The sequence below is a fragment of the Apodemus sylvaticus genome, chromosome 21 (assembly GCF_947179515.1).
Source record: "Apodemus sylvaticus chromosome 21, mApoSyl1.1, whole genome shotgun sequence".
Classification (NCBI taxonomy): domain Eukaryota; kingdom Metazoa; phylum Chordata; class Mammalia; order Rodentia; family Muridae; genus Apodemus; species Apodemus sylvaticus.
Window position 1 is genome coordinate 39,541,218 of NC_067492.1, and position 19,814 is coordinate 39,561,031.

The 19,814-nt window shown below is 46.8% G+C and overlaps 1 protein-coding gene across 1 annotated transcript in view; it reads right to left on the bottom strand.

Annotated features, from left to right (window-relative positions):
* The window catches only part of Chd9 (chromodomain helicase DNA binding protein 9), a 218,723-nt gene extending 202,288 nt beyond the window's left edge, over nucleotides 1-16,435 (bottom strand). Inside the window, exon 1 of the mRNA XM_052166952.1 lies at nucleotides 16,360-16,435. The gene's annotated coding sequence lies outside the window, so the exon portion shown is untranslated. The remainder of the gene's footprint in view (nucleotides 1-16,359) is intronic.
* Between the last annotated feature and the right edge of the window lie 3,379 nt (nucleotides 16,436-19,814).

The window sequence follows — 19,814 nt, forward strand, 5'->3', positions numbered from 1 at the left end:
TTGTAAATTTTGTGACATCCATTTTACCCTCAGAAAATTCATAGCTACACACAGACATAATTAATGGAAGTGGCAGAGTCTTTGTCTTGTCAAAGCTCACCACAGGTGCCAAGCCCCCACAGGCTTGTACCAGGAGGTCAGTGCTGGCAGGCAGGAGAGAGAGATGAGAAGGGAGGGAGCCTTGCCCAGGGCAGGCCTGCAGCCTGGCTGTCACAGGGTCTGAGGCCGTTAAGCAGGTTAAGGGCTTGCAAGGCAGGAGGATGTCTGTGACTCTGGAGGCTCCAAGGAGAGGGAAAGGGGACCTGCAGCTTGGCTCTGGAGAGTATCACAGCAGAAGTGGAGGACCTGGTGGGTCGGAGGGGATGAGGGGATGTGTGAAGTGGTGGCAGGCACTCGGAGAAGACTCTTTGTCTGGCCGAAGGATGTGATTGAGAGGCAGGAGGTGGGTGAGAATTCTGGGTGGGAAGGAAGAGGAGGCGACGACCAGAGAGGTGCTGACTCACACCATGCCACGAGACTCTTGTTCCCTTAGAAGGGAATCCAGAAGGGATCCCCAGGCCAGAGCCACGCTGGTGAGGAGGCATTGCTTATCTGGGCCAGGCACACACACACACACACACACACACACACACACACCACCCAAGGAGCTTCAGTGGCAGGTGGCAATCTTGGTTCTGTTCTTTGGCACAGAGAAGTGAAGCTGAGGAGAAGTGGCAGCCTGCTCAGGAGCACAGCTGGCCAGCGGGAGGTGGAGCTCGGATATGAATCAGCCCTACAGGGATCTTGAACATCAACATGTTTTAAGAAATCTTTCCAAGGGCAAGGATGGGACATGTAGCCCACTAGTTAGAACACTTGCCTAGCGTGCATGAGACCTGGGTTTGGTCCTCAGAACCCCAACAAACAAGTCAGTGTTTGGTCTTGGGGTTAGAATGGATGTGTGTTGAAGCCCTGTACCATCACCATTCCGACAAAAGTATTAATACAAAAAAAAAATAAAATAAAAATAAAAAAAGTATTACTACTAGCTTGTAACAAATAGACCACACATAATATTATTGTTGAATAATTGTAAGATTATTGTAGTAATGCAAGATATTAAAATAGCAGATCTCTGGACTATTGTATCAATAACATATGTAATAAATGTAATTCTGTACATTTAAACTATTTTTAATAATTTAAAAAATACATACATATTGGGCCTGAGAGATGACCTGATGAATAAGGAGCAAAGTTGCTTGCTGACCAAGCCCGCCATCTGAGCTCCATATCTGGGACCCCATGGTGGAAGACAGGCGAGAATCACCTCCACAAAGGTATCTTCTGGGGACTGAAGTGATGGCTGAGTGGTTAGGGGCTCTTTCTGCTCTAGCAGAGGGCCCAGGTGGTTCCCAGAACCCACAGAGGTGGCTCATAACCAGTTCCGAGGGATCAGATGCCCTCTGCTAGCCTCCGAGGGCTCCTGCACAACCGTAGTGCAGATAAACTCATATAGGACGTGCGCATTGGTCTCTCTCTGTCTCTGTCTCTGTCTGTCTGTCTGTCTGTCTCTCTCTCTCTCTCTCTCTCTCTCTCTCTCTCTCTCTCTCTCACACACACACACACACACACACTCAATCTTTAAAAAGGTAAATAAGGCCAGGTATGGTGACACATGTTTTTAATCCCAGCACTCAAGAAGCGTGGGTTGGCAGACTTCTATGAGTTTGAGGCCAGCCTGGTCCACACAGTTAGTTCCAGGACAGCCAAACCAAAGAGACCCTGTCTCCAAATAAGGCAATAAAGCAGTGTGTGTGTGTGTGTGTGTGTGTTCTATCAAAACCAAGCAAATTTGGAACTGAAGAGATGGTTCGGTGGTTAAGAGCACTTGCTGTTCTCCCGGGGGACCAGAGTCTGGCTCCCAGCATGCACCCATGTCAGGAGGTTTACAACTGTCTGTAACTCCAACTTCTGGAGATCTGATGCTTTCAGCCTCAGACCCACACTTACATGCACACACCCACAGGCAGACACAGACACACCTACACATAATTAAAAATAAAAACTGATCTTCAAAACAAACAAACAAACAAACAAACAAACAAACAAAGAAAATTCCTGAGTCTATCTTCAGAAGCTGCCCCCAAATGTATGTGCACAGGTTCAGTGGAGCTAGGCTGAAGCCAGTTCCCGCCTTGCCTGCTGTCTGGCACAGGGACCGCAGACCAAGTATGTGTTTTCCTTTATCAGACCCCTCCCGCCTTCCCACCCCCGCCCCAGGTTAGGAACGGTGCCTCTTCCATTAGACTGGCAGCTTTCCCAGGGTGAGAACCAAGCTTCCTTGTTAGACTGGACCTCTCAGGGGGCTCCAGGAGGCTCAGAAGCTCCACACACTCAGGTTCCCCATGTGGCTTTTCTTTTTCTTTTGGGTCAGTCAGAGGTTCTCAATGTCAATGAAAAGAAGAGCTGTGGTTGCTTGTGCTTTTTATAGAATGCTAGGGGTGGAAGGCAGGGACTCAGGCATACTAGGAAGTTGCTCTGACACGGCGGCACTGCATCCCCAGCCTCTGCGTCCCCAGCCTCTGAACACCTTCTAAGGTTATCCAAAAGTCTTTTTGCTTCACAATAATAGGAATTTAAATTCTCTGCTATTTATGTATTTTAATTTTTTTTTGTTTTGTTCTGAGAGAAGGTCTTGCCCTGTATCTGAACACAGTAGCCTTGAAGCCAAGATCCTCTGACCTCAGCACTCCAAAGGCTGGGAGTATAGGACTAGGCCACTGTGCATGGCTAAGAACGGTAGCTAGTTCTTCTGTGAGTCAAAAGGAATATTCAACGGCAGCAAACTTAGGACGTGTGAGGCCTGAGGTTCGAGGTTCGATCCCTCGTGCTGGAAAACCAAACCAAACAACAACACCGAAAACAAAGAAACAAAAAACCCAGCAGCCCTTGTATGTCATACCTAGGTCAAAGCTGAATGGTAACAGTTACTAACAGCTTAAAACTGTCCTGCGGTGGCCAGTGAGATAGCTCTGTAAAAGCGCTTGCCATGCGAGTCTGAGGTCATGAATTTGAGCCCCAGAACCAGAAGCAAAAGGTGTGTGTATGTGTGGGGGGCACATCTGTAAACCCAGTCCTACCGTGAGGCAGAAGACAGACAGAAAGCAACCAAGAATACACATGACAGTGACAGAAATAGGAGAGACCCTGTGTCAACAAGGTGGAAGGGAAGAGCCACCTTCGGAACAGATCTCCTCACCGTGTGGCTTGTACATATCTACACACATACACCCATCCTAGCTTGCTCATAATAAACTGAAAATAAAACAGCAAAACCCCTTCAATTTCCTGCAGCGCTGCTGTTTCTATAGCAGAACAAAGTCTATATCACACTAAACTGCTTCTTCTCGTTTTTGGAGACAGGGTCTTATGTGGCCAGGCTGGCTTTGAACTCATAGACAGGGATGACCCTGAACTTGCGATCTTCCCACCTCCACCTCCCATGTGCAGGAATTACAGACACTGTTTTATTCTGAGCTGGGGATTGAACCCGGGGCTTTGTGTGCGATGGGCAGGCACTCAAACAACTCTTTTAACAACTGGGCTACACCCTCAGCCAGCAAAGGACTTCCTGATCACAAGATGTGGCTGCTCGAATGTTACACATTCAGCTAAAATGTGTGATTTGCCAGTGGAAGCCATACACTACATACATACATACAACATCCATGGTTTCCAATCTGCCAAAGTCCTTAAGGAAGGGACAGGATGTTTCTCGAGACAAAGCTGGCCAAGCAAGGCCTGGAAATCAAATCAAGACTTGACAATGAGAAAAGGGAAAAGCAACTGGGCGGCCAGGCTGTATTAATGAACACTGTGAAAATAATAGGCAGACAGAAATAATACGGTAGATGCTGGAGGCCCGCACCGAGGGACGCCTCTGAGAGCCTGTGTTTGTCTCGGGTCGACCCAGGCTGATGGGAACTCTGGAAACTTCGTTAAGCCACACAGGCAACTCACGTCTGGCCAGAGCTTCCAGAAAGTCTCTCTCTTTGCCCTTTTGATCCCCCTTACCTTTTTCTCCCTGTGTGTTACATGCATGTGCTCATGTGTGTGCACACTTATGTGTGCAGGAGTGCTTGTCTGCGCATGTGCCAGAGCCCCACCTTGGTGTCTTTTTCCTCCACTGTTCTCTACCTTATTTTTTTTTTATCTTAAGCATCCTCCTCCTCCTCCTCCTCATCATCATCATCATCAGGTGGGGGGGTACATGCCGTGGCACCTCGTGGAGGTCAGAGGACAACCTTGTGGAGTCCGCTCTCTCCTTCCATGTTTTACAAGGGTTCCAGGATTGAGGATTGAATTTAGTCTCCCAGGTTGGATTGTCCAGGCGCCTTTGCCTGCTGAGCCTTTCACAGCCCTTCCACTTAATTCATTGAGACAGCATCTTCCCTGACCGTGGAACCTGGAGCTGCAGGCATCTGCCTCTCTCCATAGATCCCCAGGGCTGGCATCTCTCTCTCTCTCTCTCTCTCTCTCTCTCTCTCTCTCTCTCTCTCTCACACACACACACACACACACACACACACACACACACGCACACCCGCACCCGCACATGATGTCTGGCTTTTTCAGAGGGCGTGGGGACCCAATTGTGGATCCCTATTCTTGCACGGCAGAGACTTGACTCACTGAGTCACCTCACCAGCCCCTTCAGGATATTCATGAGGTGTTTTTTTTTTTTTTTTTCCAGACTGGTACCTGGAGTAACAGGAAGAAACTAGGTCGGTCATTGACCAATCATGTTTGCCACAGACACAGGGGGGTGAGGAATTTTCCCGCCAGGGGAGCTGCAGTTCTGGAGTTCTGGGCTCTCTTTGGAGAGCGCCAATATCTTAGCTATCCTGGGTATGAAATCATTTACCTTGCCCACCTTGTCTTGCTGCCGTGAATACCAGCCTTCTGACTAGAATGTGCCTTTCCATGTGGCCTGCGTGGAGGATGAGGAATGTGCTGACGGAGTTCACAGAAGGGGGTCAGGCTGTTTCACAGTTCCCTCTCCCATTGTGATTTAATGCTTGTGGTCTGGCTTAGTCACCAACCTTTGGCAAGTTGGATAGCTCCGTCCCTTTCTGTTGGATTATCTCCAAGTATGCAGAAGAAGCTCCACTGCTGGCTTGCAAAACTTCTGGACCACCAGCCTCCAGCCTAGTATGGTTTGGACCAGGAAGGATTTCTCCTTTATGGGTAAGCACGACTCCTTCTCCTATTTTAAGGTAAGAAATGTGCTGGGGACTGAAACCAGGGCTTTGCACCTGACAGGCAGGTGTTCCACCCCTGAGCCTCTCCCTAGCCTGCCTCCCTTTTGACTTTTGACTTGACTAAGCAGTGAGCCTTCGGTGCATCTATGACCCAGCCATAGTCATCTGCCCTGACCCAAAATGACTCCGAAAGAAAGAACAAATCAATAACAAAACCAACATTGTAAGTTCAAGAGAGGAGAATAAGGAAGGAGGAGGCAGGCCCTGTGCTTGGGGGAAGACGCCAAGGGTGAAGAAGAGAACAGACTGAAGGAAATGGCGATGCTCAACTACAGGAGCAAAGATCCAGGAAGACTTGGCATCTGGTCACCAACTGTCAATCAGGATTGCTGTATTGGAAAGGGGAGAGATTATTCTAGGAGGCTCCAGGACAAAGCACAACAGCCAAGAGGTAGCAGGTATAGATCGACCGGAAACCAAACCAAACCAACAACAACAACAACAAACAAGGGGCCTAGCTGGCCTGGTGGCACACAAGTGTAATCCTAGTACTTGGGAGGCAGAGGTAGGGCTAGTACCTCAAGTTCAAAGCCAGTCTGAGTCACATTATGAATTCCCGTCTCAAAAAAGACAAGAAAAGGCAGCAAGGCAGCTTAGCATTTCCTACCAGGGACCACCATGCAAACATGGCCACCCATGTTTGAGCCTCTCCTTACATGATGGAAGGAGAGAGTCAACTGTCCCCCGACTCCACATAGACCCTGTCACTACCACCACTACACATATGCAATGACGATAAGAAATAAAATAAAGATAAAAACTTACAGCCAGGTATGGTGATGAATCCTTTTATCCCAGCACTTGGGAGTCAGAGATAAACAGATCTCTGGGTTTGAGGTCAGCCTGGTTGATCTACATACCAAGTTACAGGCCACCATTGTCTACAGAGTAAATTCTGGGACACTCAGGATTACATAATGAGACCTTGTTTCAAAAACAAAATAAACAAAAATATATGATTATTGTTGCTGTTGTTGTTTTACAAGACAGGTTTCTCTGGTTTGCTCTGGCTGTCCTAGCGCTAACTCTGTAGGCTAGGCTGGTCTCCAACTCTGATATCCCCCTGCCTCTGTTGGGATTAAAGGCATAAGCCATAAACTCCTGGCTTAATTTTTTTTAAAGGAGTATTTTTTTTTTCAGTTGCAAGAGAGGAGGGAGTTTATTGGTGAAGGGAGGGCAGAGGTAAGCCAGGTCTTTCCTGTGCCCAGAGTCCCAGAGGACAAGAAGGGAGAGAAAGGAGGGACGTTTTTAAAAATCACATTTACTTCAGTTATTCAAGTATCACTTCCCCCTTTTCTTTCTCTTTGTCAGCTCTGTTAAAAGCAGCACAGCACTGCGACTAAGCATACAGCCTCAGGAACAGAACATGGGCAGGCATTTCAGAGGCCCATGGTTTGTAACTAGGCCTGGTGGCCTGGTGCTATAATCTTCACTACTGGGGAAGAGAGTCAGGAGGATTCCAAATTAGAGGCCTGCCTCAAAGAGCCCATCTTAAGAAATGTTTAAAAATCCATTTGGATGGATTAATATCTATTAATATCTATTATTGCCTATGCAGAGTACCTGCCTAGCATCCACAAAGCCTTATATTTAATCCCCAGTGTAAAGGCAGTGGTAAAGTGTAGCTGAGGTTAGTGTTTAACCTGCAGTTCTGGAGGAAGACCACCTGACTTTATCGCCAGCCTGTCTCTCCCTCACTCTGTAACTCCAAGCACATTTTTTTCCTCCTTCAGCTGGTTTTCTTAGAATTGAAATGGGGCTAAGAACAGTATCTCATTTAAATAGTCTTGCACCCTGCTGGGCTGCAGTAAGGGACTGGATGCGGAGAGAGGGAAACTCTTGCTGCTGGTGGGAATGTAAATTAGCAGTTGCTATGAAAACCAGTATGGAGGCCTGGCATAGACTTATCAGACGATCCAGCATATGTATGTATGTATGTATGTATAGCCAAACAAGGGGAAACGAGATGCCCAAGAGACATCTCTACTCCTACAGCACCACCATTCACAGTAGCCACGAGAAGGGGGCAGCCCAGTGTCCACCAGTGAATAAGTGCGCAAATGAAATGTTGACAGAGACACAAGAAATAAAGACAAAAAAGAAAATGTGGTAAAGGGGCTGGAGAGATGGCTCAGCGGTGAAAAGCACCGACTGTTCTTCCAGAGGTCCTGAGTTCAAATCCCAGCAACCACATGGTGGCTCATAACCATCTGCAGTGGGGTCCGATGTCCTCTTCTGGTGTGTCTGAAGAGAGTAATGGTGTACTCACATATACAAAATAAATATATGAATAAATACATGAATAAATAAATAAATACATCTTTTTAAAAAATGTGGTAAATGTACACAGTAGAATATTAATCAGCCACAAACAAGGAACAAAAATCTTGCTACTTGCTGGGTGTGTGGAATACAATAGTAATTCTTGTTCTTGAGAGGATCTGGGCTATGATAAGGTCAAGGCAAGTCTGGACTACAGGCAACCCAGGTGAAATGAATTAATTTACAAGCTGTGGCAGTGTGGATGAGGCTGGAGGAGATTCTATTAAGTGAAATGAGTCAGATACTAAAAGACAGACATTATATGTTCTCATTTGTATATGGAAGATAAAAGAAAGTTAGCATGATGTAAAACAGTGGCTTTTGGTGAGGTGGGGAAGGTAGTCAGAGCAGAGGTGGAGTGGGTACAGGAACACAGCTACACAGGGGACACGCCTTTTGGTTTGTTCCTTTTGTTTGTGTTTGGTTTATTTTTATTAATTGTGTGCGTGCATGTGTGTATGCATCTGTGTGTCCTGGTGCCAGTTCCGGCCTGGGGTGGGAAGCGTCAGATCCTCTTGGCGATTAGGATTAGAGGCAGTTGCAAGAAGCCCTGTGGCTTGGGTGCTGGAACCAAAACGTCCACTATCTGAAAGACCAGCCCGTGCTCTTAATCACTGGGCCATGGTTCAGACAGGGTCTCACTGTGTAATCCAGATTGACCTGGAATTTATGATTTAGATCACACACACACACACACACACACACACACACAGAGAGAGAGAGAGAGAGAGAGACAGAGAGAGAGAGACAGAGAGAGACAGAGAGAGAGAGAGAGACAGATTTAATCATCATATACTATAAGAATACTGGCGGGCTGGAGAGATGGCTCAGTGGTTAAGAGCACTGACTGCTCTTCCAGAGGTCCTGAGTTCAAGTCCCAGCAGCCACATGGTAGTTCACAACCATCTATAATGGGATCTGATGCCCTCTTCTGGCGTGTCTGAAGAGAGCTACAGTGTACTTATATATATATAATAAATAAAATCCATACCCCATAAACACACTCAATTACCATGTGGCAATTAAATGGGCAAGTGAACTGGCACATGCCTAATCCTAGCACTTAGAAAAATGAAATAAGAGGACTGAGTTCAAGGTCAGGTTAGGCTTACACGGGTCAGGGATGGGGGGGGGGGGGACCTTGGAGAGAGGGAGACAGGGAGACAGGGAAAGAGGGAAAGAGAATCAGAGCTGATGTGGTGGCAGGTAGATGGATCTCTGTGAGTTTGAGGCCAGCCTGGTCTATGCAGTGAGACCTTGGCTCAAAACAAAAACCCAGAAAATGATAACAAAGAAAAGGAAGAAGGAGAAAACATATGCCGCTGCACCCACCTGGCAGACTCTGATACCAGCTATCATTTAAAGGTTTTTTAAATTATTTATTTTATGCATATGAACAGTTTTGTCTGTATGTTTGTGTATGGACCATGGGCTTGCCTGATGCTAACAGATGTTAGACTGTTAGAAGATGGTGTCAGATCCCCTGAAACTGGAGTTACAATTGGTTGGGATGTGCATTGTGGGTGCTAGGGACTGAACTTGGATCCCGGGCAAGAGCATTCAGTGTTCTTAGCTGCTGAGCCGTCTCTCCAGACACTACCCCGCCTATCTTACTATTTGATACTTTATGCCTTAAATGATATATGATTTCTAAAAATTAATTTCACCAAGCTCCTGTTGCTCTTTCAATTCTTCATTTCATTGTATTAGTGTTTGGTCTGCATGCCTGTCTACCTACCATGTCTGGGCCTAGTGCACTGGATGCCCTGGGAATGAAATTGCAGGTGCTGAGGGTGCTGGGAATTGATTCTGAGTTCTCTGAAAGATCAGGCAGTGTTCACAATTGTTGAGCCATCTCTGCAGGGCCTCTTGCTTTTTGAAAAATTGAGACAGGGCGTTGGCGGTTCTGATACATCATGGATGGTCTTGGATTCACTGTATTTCTATGTCTGCCTCCCTGGTATGGGGATTACATCATTCCTTGATTCCAATTGATTAATTCATTAATTGGGGTTTTCATGTATACATGGGTATACATGTTCACATGTGGATGTACATCTGTGTGCAGGAGCCCATGCATGTGCTTGTATGGCATGTCACATGCATATCTTTCTGAATCACGCCCCAACACCACACACACACACACACACACACTTTATTGAGGTGAAATCTCTCGTTGGAAAAAAAAAAGGAACTTGCCGAGTCCTGCCGGGCAACTTGTCTGGTGCAGGTTTCTACCTTACACAAGGCCATTAGGTTTGCCTAGCTTTTTTTTTTTTTTTTTTTTTTTTTTTTGATTTGGTTTTTCCTGGACCTCACTCTGTAGACTAGGCTGGCCTCGAACTCAGAAATCTGCCTGCCTTTGCTTCCCAGAGTGCTGGGATTACAGGCGTGGGCCACCACCACCCGGCTTGCCTAGCTTTTTTGTTTTGTTTGAGATTGGGTCTCACTGTGTAGCCTTCCTTGACTGGCTAGGAACTGGCTATGTAGATCAGACTGGCCTCAAACTCAACAATCCACTTGTTTCTGTCTCCCGACTGCTGGGACTAAAGGGGTGTGTGTGTCTGAACTCCAGTCTTCACCAGAGTTCATTCACCCCTATTAATTATTTCAAAGGAAACTTTGTATTACTTCTATACTAGTAACATTTAGCCTGTGTGGATAGTCACTATAAAGATAAAGATGAAACAATGTTTTAAAATTGTTCCTCCTAAGGGAGTTAGTTCAGTTGTTACTGTTGTTCTTGAAACAGAGTTTCCACATCATAGGTTTGAAGAGGAGGATACTGTGTTGGTTACATTTGTTTTGCTTAGGTGCTGGGGCTTCTACGAAATTGTGACAAGTTTAGCAATGTTATTAAATAACCACATTTACTCTTGTCTGTTAAAGGCTCAACTGGAAGAGTGTTGTCTTTCAATTAAAAAGGACAAAAGCCACGTGTCACAGAGGTATTCTAGAGGGCTGGGAGGGTAAGCTCTTGCTTAACATGTGTGAGGTCCTAGAATGTTCTAGCACTTCCCAGAGCCTTCTTCTAATTGACTGCCATCAGGAAGAAAAATCTGGTAAGCTGAAGAAGCGAAAGAAAGGCCTGTGCATTAGAGCACACGCTCCTGTAAGAAAGGGGTCCTGAGGGTGCTGTTGAGACAGGCAGGGCAGGAGGGAGACTGTAGACTGGGATAGCCCTTCCGATCCTGCTCACCATCTCCAGTGCTACCGAAAAGAGAAGCACCCCTAGAAGACAAGGTCAGACACCCTGTGTAGCAGATGCTGTGGCTGTCTCATGCCATCTTCCAGAGCATCCAGCGGCTGTGGTGCCTCCCACTTCCTTCTGCCGTAGGTCATTTTCTAGCCACAAAGTTCGCCTAGCAGCTGCTCAGGCCAGATGCGTCCAAGACGATGGCTTAGCAATTACCCTGAGCCAATGGCAGACTCCAGGGGAAACACCCTAGGCGACCTTGCCTCCTCACAGGTCCTTCCCTTCAGCTCCTAAAATTCTGGATCAAGAGCCTTCAAAACACCCCAGCTCATATGTGCACACTCTCCATCCTCATACAGACAGCCTGTCAGCTCAGAAGGATTTTTTTTTTCTTTTACCATCCCAAAGGTTAAAAAAAAATTAAAGGGAAATACTTTAAGATACATTTTAAAAACTCCATGAAGCCAACCTGGTGGATGACACATGCTTACAGTTCCTGCCTCTTAGGAAACTGAGACAGGAAGATCACCTGACTGGAGGAATTTGGGCCAAGTTGCAGAGAAAGCATCTGATGATGGTGGGGTAGTGGGTAGGGGCTGTTGGGGAAAAGGGGTTTGGGGACATTGGGAGCTCAGTGGTAGGGGGCTTGTTTAGCACAGGAAAGCCATTGAATTTATTTCTAACATTACATATATATATGTATGTATATGTATATGTACATACACACATATATACATATTTCACTTGTTTGGTTTTGAGTTTATACCCAGGTTGGCCTTCAACTTTTAAGACCTTCCAACTTAAGCTTCCTGGGTACAAAGATCATAGGTAAGAGCCCAGACCCCCAATTTGTTAATGCATGTATTTTATTTATATGAATACACTGTAGCTGTCTTCAGATACACCAGAAGAAGACATAAAATCCCATTACACATGATTGTGAGCCACCATGTGGTTGCTGGGAACTGAATTCAGGACCTCCGGAAGAGGAAGCACTCCGTGCTCTTACCCACTGAGCCGTCTCTCCTCCAGCCCCCCACCCCCTTTTAAGCCTTCTTTTCAGTTATACTAAACACAAACTTCAGGGACTATAAAGCTTCCCTTTATAGCACAGCTAGACTCATTTCCTCATCCACCCTCTGTGGAACTACTATCATCCTACCCTAAGGTGGCAGCGAGATCACTGCAGCTAGAGCCATATGGTTTGCCAAGGTCAAGACCTTCACAGAAAAAGTTGGCTGACTCCTGGGTCATAATCAGGGACAAAGGGCAGGCTCAGACATGGTTACTCATGGAAGTGAGTGCTGAATGCCAGGCCCAGGCAATTCAGGGACATCTGGAATCACAGCTTCTCCTCTCCTGCTGGCGTATCTGTGTGCCAGTGTTCCATGCCTGAGGCAGTTACCGCAGAGGCTTGCAATGAGCCACTGATATCTTTATATCAGGAATACTTTTATTAAAAAAAAAAAAGATACGTGCATTTCCTGCTTGGTGTCCTGTTAATCTCATTCACATTTGGTGGCTTTGCTACAGCATAGTCATTGATGTCTCTCCCAACCAAACCAAACCGCCAGCAAGACCCTGAGATCTGACCCAAAAGTCTGATGAACACTATGCAAGACAGGCTGTAGGGGTGGGATTGAGGTGCGAGTGCACATGTATGCGTGTGTGTGTGTGTGTGTGTGTATACACGTGTATGTGTGTGTTGGGGTATTGTTACTTACCAGCAGAGTAATTTTCTTTTTTGAAATAACAATATTTCACTGTATGGTCCAGGTTTACCTAACTTCCTAAGTAATTAAGGCTTAAAGCTGTCTTTGAACATGTGATTTTGCTGCCTTTGCCTTCTAAGGCCAAGGACTAAACTCATAAATCCTAACCCCAGGCATGCCAGCTGTGTAAGTTTTGAGTATTTATATTATCTATTTATCTGTCTGTCTATCATTGATTTTTTAAAAGATTTTTATTTATTTATTTTATGTATGAGTACACTGTCACTGTCTTCAGACACCAGAGGAGGGCATCTGATTCCATTATAGATGGTTATAAGCTGCCATGTGGTTACTGGGAATTGACTCAGGACTTCCTGAAGAGCAGTCAGGGCTCTCAACCACGGAGCCACCTCTCCAGCTTCCTATCTATTTTTGAGGCAGAGCCTTTCTATGTAGTCCTGGCTGTCCTAGAACTTGCAATATAAACCAGGCTGGCTTGGAACTCACAGAGATCTACCTGCCTCTGTCTATGAAGTGCTAGGACTAAAGGCATGTGCCATCTCACTAGGTGAGCGACTCTTTTAATAGCATAGGTAGGACATTGATAATATCAATCTGTCAAAGGTGGAAATAAATGATCCTGGCCAGCCTGCCAGGATTACTGTGCTAATCAGATGAAATAAGATCTGGCCACCAAACGCAGAGTCACCTCCAATGCTCCCTCCAATGTGTGACTATTGTAGTGTAACTCTCTCTGACCACCACACTCCCTGCCCCCGGGTCAACAGAAATCTCTAACCTTACCCTGATCTTGGCTACTTCCAGACCTTTACACGTTTGTGCTTTCTCTCTAGGATACCTTATCTCACACTTGGTCTATACCCAAGGTCAATGCTTTATGTTTACCTGTTTACAGATTTGTGTGTATGTGGTGCTGAAGATGGAACCCAGGACCATCTTCTGCACATGCTAGGTCAAGTCCACCACCAGTCTACGTTCATATTAAATATATGTTGTTTCTCCACTAACAGCACCCCAACCCTTGTCTGAAGAAAGGTTTCCCAACACGAATTCTATCACAAAACACATAATTGACTTCTGAGCTTTGGGACATCGGTCGGCACTCTAGCACCAGGATCAGGGACCATTGTTATCAGCCAAAAGTCACCAAGAAAAAGTGTACACACACACACACACACACACACACACACACACACACACACACACACAATTAGACCATAGAACAGATACTAGTTTATGCAAATAACCTCTACTTAAGATGGTTCTCAATGCCCACAAACCTACTGGAAGCAGAAAATATATTGTAGGCTGGAGGTACATTGCATGCACCCAACCTGTGGAACATGCAAGCTCAGCAGCAGGGCACGTCAGAGCCTGGAGGTGTTTCCCCCTTCTGCTCACATGGCTGCCTGAGAGACGCAGCTCTTTGCTGCGGCCCTGCATGAGGAGAAAGGAACCTTCTACAAACTGCTGGTCCAGGGAAGGACCAAGACTGAAAGTAAGGTTCACATTGCACAAAATGCATGTGACTTTTGTACCCATGGAAAAGCCCAGAAAGCCAGAAGGGAAGCCATTATAATATAAGCCAGCCATTGTCTGCAGATGGACAGCTGAAGAGACATGACAAAACTTTTCCTTGCTTGACCTCAGCTCAGGACAGGAGTGTTGGGTGACAGCTTTTTCTTTTCTTTGTTTGTTTTGGTTTTTCAAGACAGGGCTTCTCTGTGTAGCCCTGACTGTCCTGGAACTCGAATTGTAGACCAGGCTGGGCTCAAACTTTTTTTTGGGGGGGGGGTGGTTGGATTTGTTTTTTTGTTTTTTGTTTTTTGTTTTTTTCCCCGAGACAGGGTTTCTCTGTATAGCCCTGGCTGTCCTGGAACTCACTCTGTAGACTAGGCTGGCCTTGAACTCAGAAATCCACCTGCACCTGCCTCCCAGAGTGCTGGGATTACAGGTGTGTGCCACCACCGTCCCTGGCTGGGCTCAAACTTATAGAACCATCTACCTCCACCTCCCGAGTTCTGGGATTAAAGATGTGCACTAACACATGGAACTCAGGTGACATAATACTTTTGATGTTCTGAAAAGTTCAGATAGGATTGTCAGAGTATCAGGATGCTGATCTGGGGAGAGACAATCCAATTTAACAAGCCTTTGAGGTTGTTAAATATAATGTAGAGCTTATGAACGTCTAGCTGTTTTCATTGTTGGGTTTGAGTTCACAGAGGGCTGGTTTACCCCTCCCTGTCTTGCCCACGTTTATGATTAGTGTCAGGAAACCTGCGTGTGGCACACAGTAAATGCTGGATAATGATTACATTTCCATTGAGGGATTGAAGAAGTTCAGTGGAAGGGTCATTTTTGTGACCATGGGTTCACCCCTGGACTAGGTATCTGCTTGTCGTGTGTGTGTGTGTGTGTGTGTGTGTGTGTGTGTGTGTGTTATACAGAAGAACCTAGGGCCTCGTGTATGCTTAGCAAGCACTCTAGCAACAAAGCCACTTGCCTAGCCCCTAGTCTGCCTCTGATCATGTTGATAACCTCCAACAAGCCCTTTGGCATCTCTAAGTGTCCCAGCTTTTGGGGTATCTATGGTATACCTTAGCTACCAGATGGGGTCCTTCTCTCTACAGTGCCTGCTACTCTGTGGATTATAAGGGTTGTGACGGGGCACAGGATGAACTGTGCCTGGCACAGAACTATTTATAAACACAGGCTTTCAGTTTTAACCAGTTCCCACAGCGACTCTTGAGCGGTTTTATACTGCTGTACCCATTCTGTAGATGTGAAAACTGAAGGTGAGGGTGATTGGGTGAGTTATCTAAGGTCACAAATAAGAGAGGGCTGGCTCTGGAGATTCCAGGCTCTTGCTGGTAACATTTGGCTGTTACATAAGACACACGAGGCCTTTTTTTTTTTTTTTTTTTTTTTTTTTTTTTTTTTTTTTTTTTACTAGATACAAAGGTTCTTCCTGGTATGCTTGGCCCCAGTTCTCAGAAGGATGAGGGCAGCCTGGATCGGCTCCTGCACTCATCTGGGATTAGAGTGGGGGGAGAATCCCTCTCTCCTCCTACCCTCTTGGGGAGCCCTTTCATATTGCACATGATTGGCTTTCTTTTCTCTGGCACTTCTGAGTTCCACCCTTTGGGGTGGGGTGTTGGCTTGTCACGCTGAGTTTGACAGCCCAAAGGCAGAAGTAATTGCTGGCTGAAAAGGCGAGAGGGAGAGGAGAGACGAGCCTTCGGGCTTGTAAGAGGGACCACTCGGTTCTTCTCTAACTCTTTCGGTCAAAGAGCCCTTGAATCTGGCTGCAAGCTCGAATCCCCTGAGGAAGTTTTTAATAAAAGCTCTCTATATCCAACTCAAACCAATTACATCTGGGGCTCGGGGTGGGGGTGGAGGTATGGAACCCAGACAGCAGCTTGCCTTACCATCCCTTAACCAACAATCCATGCATGCCCAAGTTTGAGAAGTGCTGCGATCCTGTTCACCTCTCAGCTCATCTGGGGGGCACCCCAGGACAGCGGTACCACCTTTCTGTGTTGAAGACTTGCTGTGTGGGGGCTGGGCATGCCTTCCGGAGGCCCAGGCTCGAGAAGGATGTCTGAGTGTGAGTCAGGGACCTGGGGTTCTGCTCAGCTTAGGCCCAGCACTGGGACTGCGGGGCTCCAGGTCCTCTTGGGGTAACAGCACATGTGGCCGCTCTGTCCTCGTTGGTCATCAGTACAAACCACAAACGAGGTTGCGCGGCGGCCAACCCACCCCAGCCTCAGACATTCTAGGGACACGCCCGAGGAATCCTTACCTTGGCTGCCGGCGCTGTCCTCCAGTCCCCGGAACCCTAGCACTCTGGTTCCATCTGTCTCCCTCGCCGGCGCCAGACAGGCGCCCACTAGAGCGCAGGCGCCACCTAGTGGCCGTAAGGCGGTAGCGCGGGCAGGGGCTGGGAGGTGCGAGCGCAGTGCAGGGCGGAAATGCAGCTGGGCCTTCCCACGCGGGTGGCTTCCAACACCGCGGAGCCCGGGGGCGCAGATCCGGCCTGGGCTGCACCACCTTCACCCCTTGGGGAACGTGGGGAACGGAATTTGTTGTACTTTTTCTTGGACGCGCGGAGGAGCTGTCAGGTCTGGGCCTCTGACCTGGGATCCACCCTGGGATTTTCCTGGCAGGGCTCGTGAATCTTTCCTTTCCATTACGCCCTAGTGTGGCGTGGCTTCTCCTTTAAATACGCTGGGAGCATCCGAGGATGCCCAGGACTGGGTTTATTTCAAGCCCGGGGATGCCTATCCTATCAGCAGCCCTTTCACGCCACCTCCCACCCTTTCCCTGGTTTCTTGATGCCTCCATTACCTTACACTGACCTGTCTGTAACAACCCGGTCTGTGCCAGTACGCGGGTGGAGTCCCGGAGACACAATTAGAACCCTTGGGATTTGGCCACCCAGGTGGTGTTTCTTCCGGAGGCTCATTAGCATGTCTTTGGCGGGTCGTCTGGCATCCCTGACTCCCTAGCAGTACATTCCAGCAACCACCTCCTTCATCACGGTGACGCCAAAAACACCCCTTTGGGTTTCCAAATGTCTCCCTGGTTGGAGGGAGAACAGCTCCAGGCTGAGAACTAATTAGCTGATAATTAAGATCAGATGACGCTAAATGAAGTCCGTCCACTGTCCACGAAGTCCTATTATTACCATGCATTGTTGAGCTGAGGGGATCTTCAGTCCGATCCTTTTTTTCCCAGAGGTTTTCCAGTATTTTCTTCTAACGAAGACATAGTGTTACAAAAATAGTGGATTTAGCAAAAAACCCAAAGAATTACTGGAGTGGCGATTGGTTGTACTCACAGAGGCAGAAGCAGGCGAGCCTCTGTAAATTCCCAGCTTGTCCAGTTTCCATAGCAAGCTCCAGGGTAGCCTGGGAAATGTCTCAGCAGGTATAGGTACTTGTCACCCACACAGTAAGCAAGTACATAATTTTAATTTTTAAGTGGATTGTTTTTAAATGGTGGATTATTTAATGCACGTATGCATCCTTTGTTTCTTCTTTAAGTGAACATTAACTGAGTCTCTATACATCAGACACTCCAGCAAACAAGGGATCCGCTTAAGAGCACCAAAAATCTCTTCCACACTCACCGCCTGCACACCACAGTGAGCAAGACAAAGCAGACACAATACCAGTGTGGAGTGGGGAATAGATGGCCAGGAAGGTGGACACCTAGCTGAGGAAACACTGGCATTTGATTGCGACCGTAAATCAGTTTTCTTTAAATGGTTTGACCCTAAGGGATACTGATCGTACTCTAGGTAGGCTCCACACCCAAGAACAGCAGGCCACACAAACTGGGGACTGGCTCAGGGGAGCAGAGGGGAGGGGAAGAGAGAGAGAGAATCAGCAGGAAGCTTGATGACTAGGATCTAGGAGGATTTGGGTGGTGCATATATTCAAAATACATTCTTGAAAATTCATATATATATGTATATATTTATATTTATATTTATATTTATGAATATACATGCATTTCTTTATATACATATATAATGCATATATATACATTCGCACAATATATACATATATATGTGCATATATGTACATATTTATATCTACATATATACATGTATCTCTCTATATACATATAATATATATATACATTCATACAATATATATACACACATATGTGTGTATATATATTCTCTCTGTCTCTCTCTATATATGTATATATATACATATATATGTATATACCTGGAATTTATGACATAGATAGACCAGGATGGGCTTGAATTTGAGACCTGAGATTAAAGCAGTATACCACCACACCCAGCTTTAGAGAATTCATAAAAACATTATTTTTTTAAAAAAAATCTCTGCCCTTTTCCAGTTTATATTTAATGTGATATTCAAACACTTTGTTGTTCTGAGAATGGACCCCAGGGCCTCAAGCATGCTAGGCAAGTACTCAGTCCCTGAGCCTGCCTCATGTTAGCACACGTTACATGTACACTCTCTCTCTCTCCCTCTCTCTCTCTCTTTCACACACACACACACACACACACACACTCTCTCTCTCTCTCTCTCTTTCACACACACACACACTCTCTCTCTCTCACACACACACTCTCTTTCACACACACACACACACACACACACACACACACACACTCTCTCTCTCTCTCTCTCTCTCACACACACACACACACACTATCTCTCTCTCATACACACTCTCTCTCTTTCTCTCTCTCACTCATTCAGCATGATACCATTCAGTTCTTCACTGCCAAGTACAGGATTGTAAGATAATGTCTATTTACTGGAGGGACCCCAGAAGCAGAAGGGAAGAGAGATAGATACTCAAGGTGCTAAGTCATATGGAAAATGTCTTTTAATCCTGCCAGCCCTCCCTGTGACATTTGGTGATAGTGTCGGCAGTATAACTGCTAGGCAGTTTTTGAAAAGTCTAAGCCTTGCATCCTGCCACCCCACCCAGCAATCGGCTCAGTCATACTGTGCGTGCATGCCTCCTTCACCCGTGGACTCTGCCCTGGAGTAATCTGTTCAACAAGAAGACCAAAGGCGGAGGTGGGTGGAAGGAGAGACCTGCGGGCAATCAATGCCTAGGAGGGCAAAAGGCAGAGCAGTAGGCGTGTCACAGAGGGCCGGTCCCACCTTGCTCAGTGCAGGGGTGCGGGGGTGGGGAAAGGGGGTGGGGGGGTGGGGGGGTGGAGTATAGCCATGGTGAAGATGATCTGGTCAGAGAAGGCTGGCAGCCCGTGGTGAGGACAAGCTGGCAGGTGAATTCTGTTCTTTGGCGTTCACACACCTCTGAGTCACTTCCACTGCCCCTGCTCGGTCCCCACAGCAGTTCTCTCCCCTCTGCCATGTCCCCGTGCATGTCTGGGCAAAGTTCTTGACTCCAGCGTCACTCTGGGAGGGAGTCTGATGCCTGGCGTGACCTAATTGGGTTAGAGCACCCAGGACTTTCCCCTGGAAGCTCTCCTACACTTTCCTATTCTCCTAACCATGGTGTTTTGGAAACTGCAGCTATCAACAAAGGTGTTTCCTCTTAGGTCCCCTTCTTTGGAGGGGACAGCAAATGTTGATAGGTGGAAATAATGTCAATAACGGTAAGAATAGAGCCAGGTGTAGTGCCTCATGCCTCTAATCCCAGCAGTAGGGAGTTGGGTGCAAGAAGACAAGGAAGTAGCTTTGGCTACTGGAGACTTTATCACAAAACAAAAATCCCACAAACACCAAACAGGAACTC